Raw genomic sequence first — 18949 nt, 5'->3', positions numbered from 1 at the left:
TTTGCTTTTACAAATGACATTCTGAGAGCAACACAGATTGGATGTGAGTTTGAAAGTCAAAAAATACCTTGGGCATTGGATTCCCAAACCACATTGAAGATCCAGCCCAGTGAATGCGATGCGAAAGAAAGTGAGAGGCAATAAGAATTACACACACACAACGCTAAATGAAGAATATTTTTGGGGTCATGTATTAAAGGATTTCAGTCAGGGTTATTGCGGAGGCCCAGAAATTCACATCAGAGAATGGCATTTTGAATATGGAACAGGGACAACCGTGCAGGCACTGAAGCTGAACTTCCTTCATCTTCAGTTCCTTCATGAGGGCTCTCACATTGGTAAAGTTAAGGATCATGTAGCAGGCAGCAATGTTTTTTTTTCAGATCCTGTTGTCCTAATTTGTGTGAAGAATCAAATGTGCTCCATCCATGTGATTATGTGAATGTTGTCTATGCACGGGGTCACAAAACCTCTACCCCATTGTGTTTGTCTTCATTGTCATGAGCTAGTCATTCAAATAGGAACACATATGGAGCTAAAGAGCAACGGCTTCATCGATGAACAGATGGAAGATGTTGCTGTGAAGTCTGTCACAGCAAAGGATGTAGCAGGAGAAACACTTGCAGTATCTGAAAAAGCCATTGCCAAACGATGACAAATCGCCCAATGTCAGAATGGCTGGAGGGCAGCTGAGGCTATTGCGAGATTCCTAGCTGCCAGCAGGGGAAGGCATGGTGGTAGCAAATTAAATTAATTGTTGGAAAGGCACTTGATTCAGTTCAGCCTCGCCCTGAACTGATGAGACTTGGTTCTCACATCAGCCTGACAAAAAAGTTCTAGGCTACATTATACAGAATTATGTCATGATTACTCTCTTTTATATGTTCTTCCATGGCGTGTGGACATAGCCAGCATTTATTGCCCATCCATTGTTGCCCTTACAAATGTGGCAGTAGCTGCCTTTTTGAACCACTGCAGTCCATTTTGATGAAGGTAGACCCATAATATTGTTGGGGAAGGAGTTCCAGGATTTTGATCCAGCGGCTGTGATGCAGAACTCACTGGAAAGTGTCCATGAACAAGAAGGCTAGAAAATACCTGAGAAGTGCAGCAGCTCCAGGCTGTGGAGGGATAGCAATATGACAGCAATCACAAGCTCACGCCATTACCCAATTTAACACTTACAGCTACCAGCTCATAGACTGACACTCTTGTGCTGGCACAATCGGACAGATAAAAATAAATACAAAGCAATTTACCAGAGTCCCCTATGAAACTGACAGCTGTACATAAACATACAGAAGAATCTTTTGGCTCGTGAAGAAAAACATTCAATATTACCAATTTCAAACTGACAGACCCTTTAAGAAGCTCATTAATGAGCATAAGGGACCATTCATTGTCAGTGACCATTTTCCCCATCCTTGTACCAGGACCTGCTAGCCCTTTTATTTATTCAGAACTTTTTCAGGGGCATTAAAATCTCAGGTGACTGTTGACGATGGTCAGCAATACTTAATTCCTGCTGAAACCAGTCATAGCCCCACAGTCCCTTTGCAATTCTGACCCATTCAGTCTAACCCTTTCTGCCAGGTAAACTATGGGGGCCGTGAGGTTTTCAAGCTTTAAAGGTTGCCTTTACCTGCCTATTTCTACCAAATGGCTAACAATGAATTTCCACTGGCAGACCCAATGGGTTTTCACATATTTATATACTCGTAGGCCTCAAGAAATTCTGTGCAATCACGCATATCATTAAGATTTAATATTCTTCAGTCTTGTTCCAAATTGGAAAATGGTTTCTAATATTAATTTATCAATTGCTTTAACATACAATTTACTTATAAGGGCAGTACCTTATACTCCTCATATTTCAACTTTCCTTCATCCTGCATCCTGTTCTGAGTTAGAAGTTGCAAAATAAGTAAGTGTGCACCTCTTATTTTACCACCTCCCTGCACCATAATATCACCATTTGCTTTTCCCTTTCACATGACCATACTTAAGAAATGCAGCAGATCCGGGCTGTTGGTGGGTAGCAATACGACAGCAATTAAAAGCCTGTGCCATTTCACAATTATACACTTGCAGCTGCCAGCTCATAAACTGAGGCTGTAGAGAATAGTCAAGAGACAGGGTTTGCATGTAGTGGCCATGAACATCCTGCAGCTAGAGCAGAACACCAAAAAAAACACAAATCCCAACTCATCATTAAACAGAGTCATGCATGAGTTCTGCTGCAAAAGATTCAAATAAGGAACTGATAAAGGAGCAAGCTACAGAGGTACACAAACCTATAAACACGATAAAATGCTTGGTGTATTGGTTAGCCTGCCAGAAAGCCATCAGTCAAGAGCAAAAAAAAAATTCAGCAGCAACTTTGTACAGTGCTTTGCACAGGAGGCTTTTTCAGGCGAGTCCACAGCAGGTCCAACAAACAATTGTCCAACTAGTTACTAGGATCACTGCGATACTAGTGGGCAAACATTTGACAGTATTTAAGTAGCTTGTTGTAGTTTTTTTGAAGAGGTAACAGGAAGGCTTGATGAGCGTAATGCTGTCGATAAGATGTATATGGACTTTCAGAAGGCATTTGATACAGCGCCACACAGCAGATCTGAAACATTGTGTACAGCTCTGAGCACCACATTATAGAAAAGACATGAACACATTGCAGGGAGTGCAGACTCAATTTACAAAAATGTTTCCAGAGCTGAGAGATTTCAGTTATGAGGATAGGTTGAATAAATTGACACTGTTCTGGTAGAGGTTTTCAAAATCATGAGTGAGCTGGATGGTGCAGGTGGGGAGAAACTGTTTCTGGTCTTAAATGGATCAAGAGCCAAAGGACACAGATTTAAAGTGATCTGCAAAAGAAACAAATGTGAGGTGAGAAAAAAAACACTTTTTGACACATTGAGTAGTTACAGTATGGCTGTGTGGTGGAGGAAATTTCAACTGAGGCATTTTTAAGGATATTAGATGATTATTTGATATAGGGAAAACCCTGGAGACTGGCCAGAGGTAATTATGCTCATTTGAAGAGCCAATGCAGACACAATGAGCCGAATGATCTCTGTCTGCCCCATAATACTGATATGTTTCTGTGAATTTGTTCAGTGCTACTGGATTAGATCTTATGAACCCCTACGGGCTACGCTTTCATTTGGGAGGGGTGGTTAGGATTGGGAGTTGCATGTAAAATATGAGGCATAGCAATTTCAAAAACTTCGTCTCCATCCTGGCCAGATCCCTGGTTAGTGGGTTAGAATTAAAACTGGCTACCTGACCACTGTTTCTACAATTGGAAACTTGTGAGCATATTAATGATCCATATTTCATGTACCATACCATGAACAGGTTGGAGTGTGAAGGTGGATGGGAGTGACAACCTGCTTTTGACAAACATTTTTGGAAAGGCTGGAGGGAAAGAAAGAGCACAATATTTGGTTTGTGCCCTGTGCACTAGGGATATACCCCAACCCCTCCCCAAGGTGTTATTCTCCACCTTCATTTCTCCCTGCTTAATTTCCGTCTCGTGTCCCCTGTCTGTTTGCGCCCAGCTTAAAATACCATCACTACCCAGCTCTGGGATCCACCAAAGTTCTGTGTGGGTCTCTGACTCAGTTCCGGCACTGCTTGGACTGGTAGGGCTGCCAGATGATCAGATTGATAGAATGATTGGTTGAAAGTTCAAATAGGGGATCATAACCCTCTTTTGAGTTGGCTGCAATTCCCTCAATTGTATAGAGCTGCTGTTTGCTTTGTTCCCCAACTTCTGGACTCTGGATATTTGGTTGCGAGTATACTCTCTGTTCTATTCTGACTAAAGCAGAACAGAATCACTCAATCTACATTGATGGTTTCTGCAGTACTTATACTTCAGAATCTTTCAAAAATTTCTAGAGACATTTTCTCCAATGTCTTTCGTAAACATCTAGCTGCTCCTTTTTCAGCTCCCTTACTGCCAATTTATGAGCTTTACATCATGTCAGCCATCCCTGTCAGTCTTTGTTCTCATAAAAGCCTTCTGCATATCTCAATAACCATCCTGCCTTTGATTAAATTTTCTTCTACAATGCCACAGTTGGATGTTCCTTTCAAAGTATAATTGCTCACTATAAAGGATTCGTTTGTTATATCAAGGCCTTGGTTTTCACTGGTGGAAATGTAAAATTGATAGTTTTAATTAGTTTTCTTAATACACAATTATCTCATCTCGGTAAAAGCAGCATTTATTTCAGCCTCGTATTTACCAGTTGGAAGCTGGGGATCATTGTGTGTTTTCAGTGTCTCATTGATGATATTAATAATCAATGTTCCAATGCTGATTCCTTTAGGCTGCATAATAAAAAGTCATATACTCTCATATTTATTTTATTTTTGCACGCTTCTCAATTTCCTTCTAGATTACTTACCCTTTGTAGTTTGCTGAGAATGGCACATTTTGAAAGGTTGCTAAACAAACAATGTAATGTTGGTATTTCGGTGCCCTGAGGCAGAAACAGAACAAGTTCCAGTATAAACAAAATACAGAAGCAGAATTGAATCTCACTCACTTTACAACCTTCCAAGCTCAAAATTGATTCCAATAACGTCAGATTGTAATCACTGCTCCTTTTCTTTTCAGAGAATTATTGCTGGTAATAGTTTTGCTATTGCCATTCACAGTTTTTTAAACCCTTATTTTCTTTCTTTACCTATTCCATTACTACATCCTTTTGCCTTGCACCATCACGTCTCTCCAGTCCCTTCTGCCTTCCACCCTAGTATAGACCTTGTTTTCTCATTTCTCTATTTCTTACCTCTCTACTTGCTTAAAGTCTTTTTTCAATTTTTTTTCTAGGGCTAGATTTAAAACCATGTCAAACACCTTTGGCCTATTGTGCCCATCCTGATCAATGAAGCCATATCCAATCTAACTCTGCCTTCCTCCATTAGTTCCATGACCTGCAGGTAGAAAAATGAGGAGAGTTTCTGCCTTGTTACCTTTCAGGCAGTGAGTTCTGGGTCTAACCACCCTCTAGATGAAAAAAAAATTCCAATTTTTCAATTGATCCTTATACCAATTGCCTTAAGTCTATGTCCCTGGTTTCTAACACTTCTGCTAAAGTAAATAAATCTTCTGTCTCAGTTCCCCATAATTTTATTTAGGTCATTTCTTAGCCTCCATTGTTCCTCACCGTATACAAGCTTTCCTCTTAGTTTAAATTATCAGACCTGGCAACATCCTTGTAAGTTTGTTTGATACCTTTTCCAGTGCAACCAAATCGTTCCCTTAATATTGTAATCTGAATATATGTAGTACTCAAGATGTGATTTAACTGTATACTCTTCCAGGACAACTTCCCTACATATTGTATGCTTCAGCTAATGAAGGAAAGCATGTTGCATGTCTTCTTAGCTACTTTGCTGACTTACTGAGCTACTCTGGTAGATTTGTCCCTCAATATTCGGTCAGTAGTAGTGCCACCAATACGCTCTTGTTGATGACATTGAAGTCTCCCGCTTTACATACATTCTCTGCCCTTTGTCCAAGTGATGCTCAACATGGAGGATTATCGATTCATCAGCGGAGGTAGGGGGTAATCTGCAGAAAGTTTCTTGCCCACGTTTCACATCATACCTTATGACTTCGTGGTGTCCAGAGTCAATGTTGAGGAATTCCAGGGCCACTCCATTCCAACTGTAAACAATAATGCCACCACTTCTAGGGCAGTGATGAAAAAATCTGAGATATTGGCTGTTATGTATGCTTTGGTTGGTATGACTATATCAGACAGAGTCATAAAGTTGTACAGCACAGAATCAGACCCTTCAGTCCAAATCATCCATGCTGACCTGATATCCTAAATTAATCTAGTCCCAAATGCCAGCATTTGGCCCATATCCCTCTAAACCCTTCCTATTCGTATACCCATCCAGATGTCTTTTAAATGTTATTGTAACAACCTCCACCACTTCCTCTGGCAGCTCATTCCGTACATGCACCACCCTCTGCATGAAAAAGTTGCTCCTTCGGTCTCTTTTAAATCTTTCCCCTTTCACCTTAAACCTATGCCCTCTAGTATTGGACTCCCCTACCTTGGGGAAAATACCTTGGCTCTTCGCTCTGTCCATGCCCCTCACGATTTTATAAACCTCTGTAAGTTCACTCCTCAGCCTCCAACGCTCCAGGGAAAATAGCCCCAGTTTATTCAGCCTCTCCCCATGGCAAAAATCTTTCAGCCCTGGCAACATCATTCTAATACTTTCTGAATATTTTCAAGTTTCACAACATCTTCCCTATAGCAGGGTGACCAGAATTGTATATAGTATTCCAAAACTTTTAAAGATCAGTAACAGTGGACTGGAAATGTTAACTCTCTGTGTCTCTCTCCACAGATGCTGCCAGACCAGCTGAGTTTCTCTAGCACTCTCTACACTTGTTTCAGATTTCCAGTATCCAACGTATTTTGCTCTCATTTTATGCCAGACAATTGATGGCTCTCCCAATTTTAGCACAAGTCTCAAAATGGTTGTTGAGAAAAATCTACAGGCTCGGCTTTGTAGAGTGTACACTTCTATTGCTCCCTCTCCCTCAAAAGTTGGAGCCCAAAGGAATTGTACTGTAGCCCTCGCTGACTGGAAGCAAATGGTATACTCAGTGGTTTTCCTGTAACAACTAATGTTTTCCTAATGCCCAGTGTCACTCTCAATGTTTCCAAAATCTTGCAACTTGTACGAAGTTCTACAAAGAAATTAAACTTTAAATGGCATATCTCTCAGTTATTGAATGCATGTTCATGGCGAGTTCATGTTTAAGAGTGTGCACTTGCTGGAACAGTGAAGTTGAAAATGGCATTTCGTGTATTATTTAAACATTAGATTCTGGCTGACATCAGGATCTATTGACTGGGCATGCACATAACATGTATGCATTAAACTTTAAGAGCATGGCAATCAGAGTGGGTTTCTCAGAAATGATCAGGAGTAGCCATCCTGTCATTTTCCATGAAATTTTTCATCACTATGTACTATCTTATTTCTGCCCTGCAACTGTCATTCATTTTGACATCTAACAGGTTTGAAGAAACAGTCTGAGAACTGCTGGTATTTAATTATTACTACAATGTTTTGTCTCAATATCAATGCAGTGCCGTAAGGAGAGATATCGAAGGCATACCTGTGAATTAAACCAGTGTCCACTGACAGATGCTGGAGATGGAGATATTACTTCAATGTTCATGGACAAAACAGCAATTTGTAAGTGTCACTGGATCATGTTTAGATTTGTTCTCCAAATTAATGCATCTTTCAAATAAGCACATCCTGACTATGAAGCAGGATATTTGGAGAAACAGATAAACAAGGACTGTTTCCAAATCAGCTCAATAACATTTCCAGATTCAAGAGATGTATGAGAGCTCTGTTTTTTCCCACGATGAGAAAGGTGAAAGATTATCAAAAACAAATGAAATTGCACTTTGCTAGTTTCAGTTTATAACTAGAAGGGAGCTAAAACAAATTTAAGAGAAACCTCCTCCTTCTGCCTCCCCCCTCCTTGGGGTATCGCTGTCCTTGTTATGATTATTTCTGTAGTTGTTACAAAGGATTAGTTTGGGTTTAAATCAAATGCCTCCAAGATAATAACATTTGCTCCCTAGTGTGCACACAACTGCAAAATTTCCTTCAGGTATTGAAACATTCAATTGTGTTTTCTATCAAGTTCCAACATTTGTCAAATCATGGTGTTGTGATGAATATCGCTGACCCTCAAAACGACTTTACATTGTTGAACATTTGCTTGAATCTAGACTGCTGATGGTCCTTATTTTGCCTGTTTGGCATACAATGGTGCAACTTTAATAGGACGTCACAAGAATGGGAACAAAAATTTCAAAAGCTTGTAGGGGAACGTGCATCTTAATCCATCACTGGCCTTTACCAAAGCTGAATAGTTGTAGTGCTAAGACATTGCAGAACAGCGCCAAGAGACAGGGATGCATGACTACAAGTGGTAGTCTAACACAACATATGGACTCCTCTTTGATCATTATTGGTGATCGTGGAGCTGTATTCAATGCTTGCAAAGAGGAATTTATTTGTCATTCCACAGTATTATTCCATATGCCAGCACTAAGCACTCCCACAAAGAAATGTCGACATTTTATATTACAATCAATGATTATCAGCAATGAATATTTCTGGTTTTGCTGGTTCAACTTTCAGATGAGCATTTTGTAAATGTACCTGCTTTGAAGGGGGCCTTTGGTGATTCATTTAGGAACAAATAGTTAGATTGCATTTAGACTTGTTTATCATCAATGTGATTGGCCTAGTGTTGGCTATATTCAGTGCAATTATGGAAAGATATCCTGGAACAAGGGGAAAGACCCCTTCTCTGCACTTGCAAAGACCTGCACCCTTTTTTTAAGTGAGGGTCATGGATATCTATGAAATATGGTGGACAGCACACCTCAGGACATGATGCAAGTCATCCATGTCAATGAATTTCTACATCATCCTTTATCCTTCCCCAGTGAATCACACACAAGAACCAGTGTCACCTACTGTCAGTTAACCATTATCAGCTATACTTAATGTTGAATCTTTGTTTCTCCTGTGTCCGTTCAACATCTTGCTTTCCTTAGTAACACAGTTAGTTTAGTGAGAGAGAGAGAAGTGATGCTTGAGGTAGAGATTTTTAAAAATAAATCCAATTCTCGCTCTATGAGTTGCTTTTCCTCTGTGTATCTGAACAGCTCCCCTCCAAAACCTGCTAATGAACCATGTATTAGCTGGCACACAAGGTTAAACAGGAGGAAAGTGGGTGGTAGAGTTGCAGAAATTATTTTATAATTTTGCCTTCTCCCTTGCTGCTTAAGGTGGGTAGATTCTGTTGTTATGGCAACTCATAAGGATTAAGGCAAGAGATGTCCAATCATTCTGGCTTTAGAGAATTGCAACATTTTATTATGAGGTGCAGAGCATTATTCTCCGGGCTCCCTGTGGGTCTGCTGATCCTGACATCATGCTGTGCTTTCTTTTATTTCTTCCTCAGCTTTTCCCAGCATGTTAGTGCGCACCAGTCAACATGCTGTGGCCTTGGCGTGACTGTTTTTGAAATGAAACGCAAGTAATTAGTTTACCACAGGAGCTCTTTTAAGACGTTACTCATGAACTATTCCAAACCTGCTTGACATTGGTTTTGATTTGTACAAAGTTGGGCTGGGGATGCATTGAGCAGAAACTTTCATTTCCAAGCCTGAATACGACGGTGGTGGAGAAACTGGAAGGACTCGGGGTGGCGCAAGATTATCCCACATGACAGCATTCTGCTTAGCTTCTCAAATATTCACAAGAGGGCAAAACACCAAATCGAAGGGGAGGACAGGCATAAAATTCTCACCCTTCCGTGCTGCAAATTCTAGGCTTCCTATTTAAAAGACACACAGACAGCACTTCACTGTCTACAATCCTGGAGATTCACTCAGCTTCTGCTCACTTCTCACATCCACTGTTGCAGAAGTCCCAGGCAAGGTAAAAAAAAGAGCCATGCTTTAGTGATGCTTCCTGAGTGCTACTCCTGAAGGCTACTTGAGTTGAGAATGGAAGTTTTTTTTTCCCTATGGATAGCAACAAGAGGCCATCTCCACTGACCAATGCAGCCAGGACAGAGGTGGCTGTGGATGTTAGCTTCCACAGTCAGCACAGGAGAACCTGATGGTGAATGACTTTTCTTTTAAATTCACTCGTAGGATATGGGTGTTGCTGGCTGGCCCAGCATTTATTGTCCATCCCTAAATGCCCTTGAGAGGCGGTGATGAGCTTCCATCTTGAACTGCTGCAGTCCATATGTTGTGTGTTGACCCACAATGCCGTTCGAGAGGGAATTCCAGCATTTCGACCCAGCGACATTGTAAGTACGGCGATATATTTCCAAGTCAGGATGGTGAGTAGCTCAAAGGGGATCTTGCAGGTGATTGTGTTCCCATGTATCTGTCACCATGTATTTCTAGATGGAAGTGGTCATGTGGTTTGGAAGGTGCTGTCTAAGGATCTTAGGTGAATTTCTGTAGTGCATCTTGTAGATAGTACGCATTGCTGTTACAGAGTGTCAGTGGTAGAGAGAATGGTCGTATGTGTATGTGGTACCAATCAAGCGGGCTGCTTTGTCCTTGTTGCGATCAAGTATCTTAAGTGTTTTTGGAGCTGCACCCAGCCAGGCAAGAGGGGACTATTCCATCACATTCCTGACTTGTGCCTCGTAGATGATGGACAGGCTTGGGGAGTCAGCTGTTGAGTTCGTCGTCACAGTATTCCTAGCCTGTGACCTGCTCATGTAGCCACTCTGTTTATGTGGTGGGTCAGGCTGAGTTTCTGGTCAATAGTAACCTCAAGGTATGCAGAGAGTGGGACATTCAGTGATGGTAACATCATTGAATGTCAAGGGACAGTAATTAGATTGTTTCCTATTGGTGATAGTCATGGCCTGGCATTTGTGTGGCTTGAATGTTACTTGCTAGTTGTCAGCCCAAGGCTGGATATTGCCTAGATCTTGTTGCATTGGAACACAGACCTCTTCAGTACCTAAGAAGTCAAAAATGGTGTTGAAGATTGTGCAATCATCGGCAAACATCCCTACTTCTGACGTTATGATGGAGGGAAGATCATTGGTAAAGCAACTGAAGATGGTTGGGCCTAGGACACTACCCTGAGGAACTCCTGCAGAGATGTCCTGAAGCCGAAATGACTGACCACCAACAACCACAACCATCTTCCTATGTGCCAGGTATAACTCCAACCAGCAGAGAGTTTGCCTCCTGATGCCAGTTTTGCCAGCGCTCCTGATGCCACAGTCAGTCAAATGCAACCTCGATGTAAAGGGCTGTCACTCTCACCTCACCTCTGGAATTCAGCTCTTTTGTCCATGTTTGAGCCCAAAGCTGTAATGAGGTCAGGAGTTGAGTGGCCCTGCCGGAACCCAAACTGGGCATCACTGAGCAGGTTATTGCGCGTTGCTTGATAGCACTGTTGATGACACCTTCCATCACTTTTACTGATGATGGAGAGTAGACTGATGGGGCAGTAATTGGCTGGGTTGGATTTGTCCTGCTTTTTATGTATAAGACGTATTGGACAATTTTCTACATTGGCAATTTTCTACATTAGATACCAGTGTTATAACAGTATGGGAAGAGCTTGGCTAGGGACACAGCAAGTTCTGGAGTCGTCAGTACTATTGCCAGAGTATTGTTAGGGCCCATAGTTTTGCTGAATCCAGTGCCTCCAACTGTTTCTTCCTGTCATGTGGGGTGATTCAAAATGGTTGAAGACTGACATCTGTAATGCTGGGGACCACTGGAGGAGGCTGAGATGGATCATCCACTTGACACTTCTGGCTGAAGATTTCTGTGAATACTTCAGCCTTATCTTTTACACTAGTGTGCTGGGCTCTTCCATCATTAAGGATGGGGATATTTGTGGAGCCTGCTCCTCCAGTGAGTTGTTTAATTGCCCACCACCATTTACAACTGGCTGCAGCAGGTCTGCAGAGATTTGACTTGATCCGTTGGTTGTGGGATCGCTTAACTCTGTCTATCACTTACTGCTTTTACAATTTGGCATGCAAGTTGTACTGTTTGGCAGCTCCATCAGGTTGACGTCTCATTATTAGCATGCCTAGAACTGCTCCTGACATGTCCTCCTGTTCTCTCCATTGAACCAGGGTTGATCCCGTAGCTTGATGGTAATGGTTGAGTGGAGGTTATGCTGGGCCATGAGGTTACAGATTGTGCTGGAGTACAATTCTGCTGCTGTTGATGGCCCACAGCGCCTCAGTCTTGAGTTGCTAGATCTGTTTGAAGTCTGTCCCATTTAACATGGTGATAGAGCCACACAACATGATGGAGCTTATTCTCAATGTGAAGACAGGACTTTGTCTCTTGAAGGTAAATGGTTACTTTGTGTCGAGTCTGCCTTCACTGAGGCAGATGCTCATGCATGCAATGACCTTATGTGAAGAACCTCTGAAACAGATCAGGTTTTTATTAATCTGAGCAGTCAGTATTTGCATCACAAAGAAATGATAGTTCAACATAGGATGGGAGGCAACCCAGATTGCTGATCAGAGAGTGAATCACAGGCTCAGCCTGTTACCAAGGTGACCCCACTCCAAAACCTTCATGTTCCTTGTTGACCCAGTCAGTCTGACCTTCTACATGTTCCCACCCAACTCCTTTCTTTAGGTCTTCATCTTCCAGCATTACCTCTCATGTCTACCTATTGGTCATACCAACCATCATGATGCACCAACCTTACTGTTGAATTCGGAGTTGTGGTGCTTGTCAATGATCCTCCCTCCTGGAGTAACCCATGTCCTCTAGTGTAGTGTCATGTCCCACCCTTATATGTTAAACTGTCCCCTGTTACAAATATTATCCCCTTTACATCCCAGCATGTTGCCTGCAATCCCCAGAACAGACATCTTCAACTTTTGTGCCACAGTGATGGCCCTTGATAAACCCCTTTGACTTTCAATGAGCACAACCTTAGAATTGACCTGGCTGACCCACATTGACTGATGAGTACCAGACCCTTGACTGATTTCTGTGCAGCTTCCCCATTGAATTATCAGTAATCCCTTGACGTATTGCATTTGACTTCCAAAACTGACAGTGATCCACTTCTTGGACAGTGGTGATATGGAACTCCTGTCCCTGACTATCCCAAGTGGCTGATTGACCATGTCCAAGAGTCTGATTGGAAACAGTTCCCCTTGACTTAACTGAAAACTACTCACCTTAAACTTAGAGCAGTGGCCATTTGTGTGAAGCACTTGCAATTTGCTTACCAGGGTAAGCTGCTGGCACATGCTGTGGGTGTGACATTGACATGGCACGGTGCCATACAGTAACATGCCTACCACTTTGACTAACCATTGCTGGCAACCACTCAAGCTACGCCGCTTAGTGCTTGCTAAAAGGCAAAGAAAGATGCAGGTATTATGAGCTTGTAAGTTCTAAATGAAGCAGCAACGCACAAAACGGCAAATAAAGGCAGAAATGAAAGAGCATCTAAGTAAGCACAAAGTGATCGAGTGCTAAGAGAACAAACAAAGTGCTCTGAGATGTACTTTGTCATGATGGACGATATGGGTGCCTGTCCCTCTGTGCAAAGTTGCCAAGCAGTAATATTAAAATGAAAGGTGTCAGTTCGCTGCAAAGTGAAGGGAGTCAAAGATGTGCCAGTGATGTGGTGAGGTTGATTTGTTTCTGATGCCAACCTTCATGAACAAAGGATGCATGTAGTCACTGTCCATATAGCATCCATATAGCTGTCCATATAAACTTCAGCCAAAAGGTACCCTCTCAAACCTCCATGTTTAGAATTATCACCATCTAGCTTCTCTCCACTGCTTGGTAAAAGGCAAACTGTATATAAATGAGATGCAATTAGGTGTTGATGAGATGTTAATATGTACAAGTAGACTCCTGTCATTCACTAGTGGGACTCACGTCTCATTATTAATACTTTGCTCTCCTGGTTGAGAATCTCGTTTTCTTTTGATCTCACCGTATTTTATCATCTGTTATTCAGAAGCTGTAAAAATTCAGTCAAAGTTGCAATTGGCATCTTATCAATGGGATGATAACCTAGAGGTGAGAAGCTAGAAATAGACAAGTCATGCAGTATAAATGCAGGACAAGATGACTCCAACAAGATGGGCCTGACTTGACCGATACAGAAAAAAATTTAAATAAAGTTTTGGGAGATCTGCAAAGTCCTTTTTATGTCAACTGGTTTATTTGAAGTAACACTTCTCAATGATGCCAAATCATAACTGAGTTCCACTTAAGACTTGAGAAGTACTTTTAAACTAATAAATATTTTATAGATGTTAAATTTTCAGTGGTAGAAATGCAGACCAATGTCTTTATTGCATGATAAATTCTATATACGCCAATATTTTTTATAATTTTCACATGCAATATTCTTAATATTACATGTGCCATAAATGACCTTCCATCACCATGCATGATTGGTATAACCATACCTTTAACTTTTGATAAGCACGCAATATAATGTGAGTGAAACAGACTTGTTCTTTAGAGGAAATGAAATTGAATTATTTATTTCAGTCGAAGCCAGACATTTATGCTTTATATTGCTGAATATTTGAGGAAAGAAAATAATTGTCTCCTTTGGATTTTCCTCAACTCAATTAAACACTGACATTTTTTTTAGATTAGGTCCCTTTTTCCCTGCACAGAGTATAAGTGTGCAACCTGCCATAAGGCATAGCAGAGTTTATTCATTTTCACTCACACAAGGTGGTTACTCATCCAAACACTATTCTGACATAAGACATTTCATTTTCATTTTTATGAGGCTAAACTTGTTTTTCATTTGAATAATGAAACATACTTTTAAAATGCTCCACATATCTTTGAATTATGTTTTGTATAAATTTGATTAAAATACATATTCTAAGTTACAGAAGGCTAGAGATCCTCTTGGAAGATTATAACCATCTTGTAATATCAGGAAGAATATCCCACTTCATTTGTTTCACAGTTCATTGGTCTTAACTACGTCATACTATTGATCAAAAGTTCAATGTCTTGGTCTAAAAAATTTATCTGCACTAAAATAATAGCGAAGAATTTTGAATGAATGCATGAAACATTGTATGATATCCTCCCATGTGTTTACTGTCTCTTTTTTTAGTTAAGTGTGAAATGAGAAAGTAAAATGAAAAAAAGGTACGTAGAACAAATTAAATCAAATGACTCATGTTATTGCCTTTCTTTCAAATACCACATTTTCATCTTCTTCCTCTCAGTTAGAGATTTTGAGCAAATCCAAATACAGGATTGTCCTTGGGGTTACCTTCAGATTTAAAAATATTCAATCCAAAATTTATGTGCTTGGCTTTACGAGCACAGAGACCCCCACTGCCTTGTCTCTAGGTGAGAGATCATTGCGTATATCCTGAAGATGGGATTATCTGCATGACCGGGGCAGGACAGTGTGAATCCAAGGGCACATCAATGACTTTTGCTGGTGGAATCTCTCTGCAATGCCCAATTAACTTCAACAGCAGATAATAAATCCACTTTAGCCTTAAAGAAAGGAGGTTTTTTTTTCAACTTGCTTATCCAATCCTTCTTCTTATCAAACTTCTGCTCTCTAGTGACAGCCTGAGTTTTCTCCTCTGTCACCATGGCTTGGGGAACATCTGCTTCCTTGGTAAAGAAAGATGCAAAAAAATCATTTAATACCTCAGCCATGCCTCTTACCTTTTTGTGTAAAACCCTTTCGACCCTGATTGGCCTGACTGCTCCTTCCACCGACCTTTTACTAGTCTCTTGTGACTGTAGGAAACTTTAGGATTCTCCTTGATACTTGCTGCCAGTTATTTTTTACTCTCATAATCCTTTTTTACTTCTCATATTGGCTTTTTTTACCATCCTTTTGAACTTTTTGTTTTCAGCTTGGATCTCAATTGTATTTTCTACCTGATACCTGTCAGAAGCACAGTTTCACTTCTTTATCCTAATTCTATCTCCTTTTCCATTGAGGAAGCTCTGGATTTATTTTTCCTACCTTTTCTTTTTAAGGGAATATACCTTAACTGTATCCAAACCATCTCTTCTTTGAAGGTAGTCCATTGTTCATCTACAGTTTTTCTCATCAATCTTTGACTCCAGTCTATTTGGCTCATCAGAGGTTTCAAAATTTGCTTAATGAGATCCTTCTTATGAGTTTGTTGATCATTCATTGATATGTTTCCTGGCGCTGTATGATTATAGGCTTCTTAGTCATTTTATTACTAATATCCTCTTTGAAAACAATCTGTACTGAAGTGAGTTGGCTATGCTTTCACATAATACCAGGCTAATACATTCAATAATAACCAAATCAACTTAACATATCACACCTTATGTGTACTTTAATCATATAACAGGCATAACTGTGTCACAATATGTAGTCTGTGATGAAAAATTCTATATTGCTATGATTTGGAAACTTCAATTCCTAGTATATGTGAATGGGTTTTTGGCTTTCAACTTTCTGAATGTCTGATCTTTTCAGTGAGCTAAATTGACCTTTCCAAGAAATCATGTGACTTAAGCCAAATGACTGGATAAGCTAACATAAAACAAAAACAAAAGAAACAATTGCAGATGCTGGAGATCTGAAACTGAAACAGAAATTGCTGGAGAAAATCAGCAGGTCTGGCAGCATCTGCAGAAAGAAACCAGAGTTAACACCCTGAGTGCAGTGACCATCTTCAGAACTCGTAAGGCTAACTCCGCCTTCTCTCCACAGATACTGCCAGACCTGCTAACTAGGTAAGCTACCTGGTGAATTGTTGTTGAGGTCTTTATCAAGTGGAACTTTTACGATTTACAGTCACAGATGGCCAACGGCTGCAAGCAAGTTGAGTTCAGAAGAAAAGATCTGGACTAGCAGAAGGGCAGTTTAGTTTGTGGAAGATTTCACACCATCAGAGCCAACTGGAAGTCGTAAAATGTTTTAGCAGCCCCAAAGTATTCAAAGCATTCAAAGTCAGAGAAAAGAAAATGAATCAGCTTGTCTGTGAATGTTCAGGAGAGATGGAGAAAATTACATCTGGCAATGACCATTGCCAAAAGATAGATAATATAACCACCACCATTTGATGCTTAATGACATTACCATTGCTGAATCACCCACAACAATAGTACGAGGGTTAAAAATGACCATAAACGCAACTGGTCTAGATATAATATTGTGGCTACAAGAGCTGGCACGGGGCTCGAAACTTTGCAATGAGTAACTCATCTCCTGTCTCCCCAAATTCCACCACTATCGGCATAACACAAGTCAGGAAAGTGATGGAATGCTGTCCTGTTACCTGGATAAGTGGAACTCCAACAACATTCAAGAAGCTTAACACCATCCAGGACAAAGCCACTTGCTTAATAGGCATCATACCTTCAAACATTTATTCCCACCACCACTGACACTCTTGTAGCAGCAGTGTGTACCATTCATAAGGTGCACTGCAGAAATTCATTAAGGCTTCTTAGACAGCACCGTCCAAACCTAAAACCACTACCATCCAGAAGGGCAAGTGCAGAAAAGATACATGAGACAACCGCCACCCGCAAGTTTCCCTACAAGCCACTCACCAGCCTAACCTGCAAATATATCACTTTCAGTTCCTTCAGTGTTGCTGAGTCAAAATTCTGGAACTTCTTCCCTAATGGCATTGTGGGTGTACCTACACCAAATGGATTGTAGTGGTTCAAGAAGGTAACTCACTACCACCTTCTCAAGGTCAACTAAGGACAGGCAATAAATGTTGGCTAGCCAGCAATGCCCACATCCCACAAATGAATAATAAAAGGAAACTAGAGTTGATAATCAATTATTTTGGTTTATCTGTTGAAAAGGAAAGTATCATGAAAGTTATTATCAGGCTATTAATCAATTTCATGTGTCGGCATTATCCGGTGTCATGATTTCTTATTTATGTGAGTTCTCCTGGTGTTGGTCTTAATGCAGCCGACTGGAGCCAATTTCCATTCTCTTGCTTTAGCATAAGGCCAAGAGCAGCGTTGTTACTTTTTTGAAATAGCATGTCAATAAGAAGGTAAGAGGAAGGAAATAATTCAATATTCAGCACAAGCAACTCACTACATAATTAATATCACTTTACCAAGTGACAGAGGCACAGGCACTGCTGAGATTTGGTAGAGATCTTACTGTGTAACATCAACCAGTACATTCATTTCACTCTCTGCAGTCTCTCAGTGGATAAGTAACACTCTCAACGCCTGCTTTTGCATATAGTAACCCAGTTGTGAGGCAATAACAACAACATATATTTGTGTACTGTCTTTAATATGATAATATGCTCAAAGGTGTTTCTCAGGAGTTTACAAAGCAAAGTATGACACTGTACCAATTAATGAAATAATGGATCAGATTGTCGAAACTTGGTCAAAGAAGCGGGTTTTAAGGAGGTAAGCAAATTGGAGGGACAAGGAGATTCGAGGAGGACATTCCTGAGCTTATGGTCCAGGCATCTGAAAACATGGTGGAGCAATTAATATTGGGGATGTACAAGAGGCCTGAATGAAAGGAGCACTGATATCTCTGTTGTGGGGCTGGTGGACATGACAGAGGAGTGGCAAAGCCATGGAGGGATTTGAAAACAAGGATGAGAATTTTAAAACAATATATGGCTTGACAGGGAGTCAGTGTAAGTCAGTGAGCAAAGGAGTGATTGCCAAAAATGTCTTGATGTTAGTTAAAGCACATGATGTTAGTTAAATTTAAAGAAATTTAAATCACCTCAATTTTATAGAGGGTCGAGTGTACATTGGAATAATTAGGTCTGAAGGTGATGAAGGCAGAGATTTCAACAACAGATCAACTAAGACAGATTGGAGTCAGGTGACGTTATTGAATTAAAAATAGACAGTCATAGTGAATGCACAGGTATCTTGAGGGCAAATGTGACACCAAGATTGCAAACAAACTGGTTTCATCAGAATCTGTTGCCACGGAGAGAGAAGCAGTCATCATTAAAGAACGAAATTTGAAGCTAAGATAACAAGGTGTAGAGCTGGATGAACACAGCAGGCCAAGCAGCATCAGAGGAGCAGGAGGGCTGACGTTTCGGGGCGAGAGAACGCCCTCGACCGTGTCTCCTGCATTTCCCGCATGTCTCCCGCATTTCCCGCAACTCATCCCTCACACCCCCTCCCCGCAATAACAACCAAAACAGAATCCCCCTTGTCCTCACGTGCCACCCACCAACCTCTGGATCCAACGCATCATCCTCCGACACTTCTGCTATCTGCAGTCCGACCCCTCCATCAAAGACATCTTTCCCTCCCCACCCTTATCTGCTTTCCGGAGGGACTACTCTCTCCGTGACTCCCTTGTCCGCTCCACACTCCCCTCCAGC

This window comes from Rhincodon typus, chromosome 4, assembly GCF_021869965.1.
Source record: "Rhincodon typus isolate 14 chromosome 4, sRhiTyp1.1, whole genome shotgun sequence".
Taxonomy (NCBI): domain Eukaryota; kingdom Metazoa; phylum Chordata; class Chondrichthyes; order Orectolobiformes; family Rhincodontidae; genus Rhincodon; species Rhincodon typus.
This window is presented reverse-complemented; position numbering follows the sequence as displayed.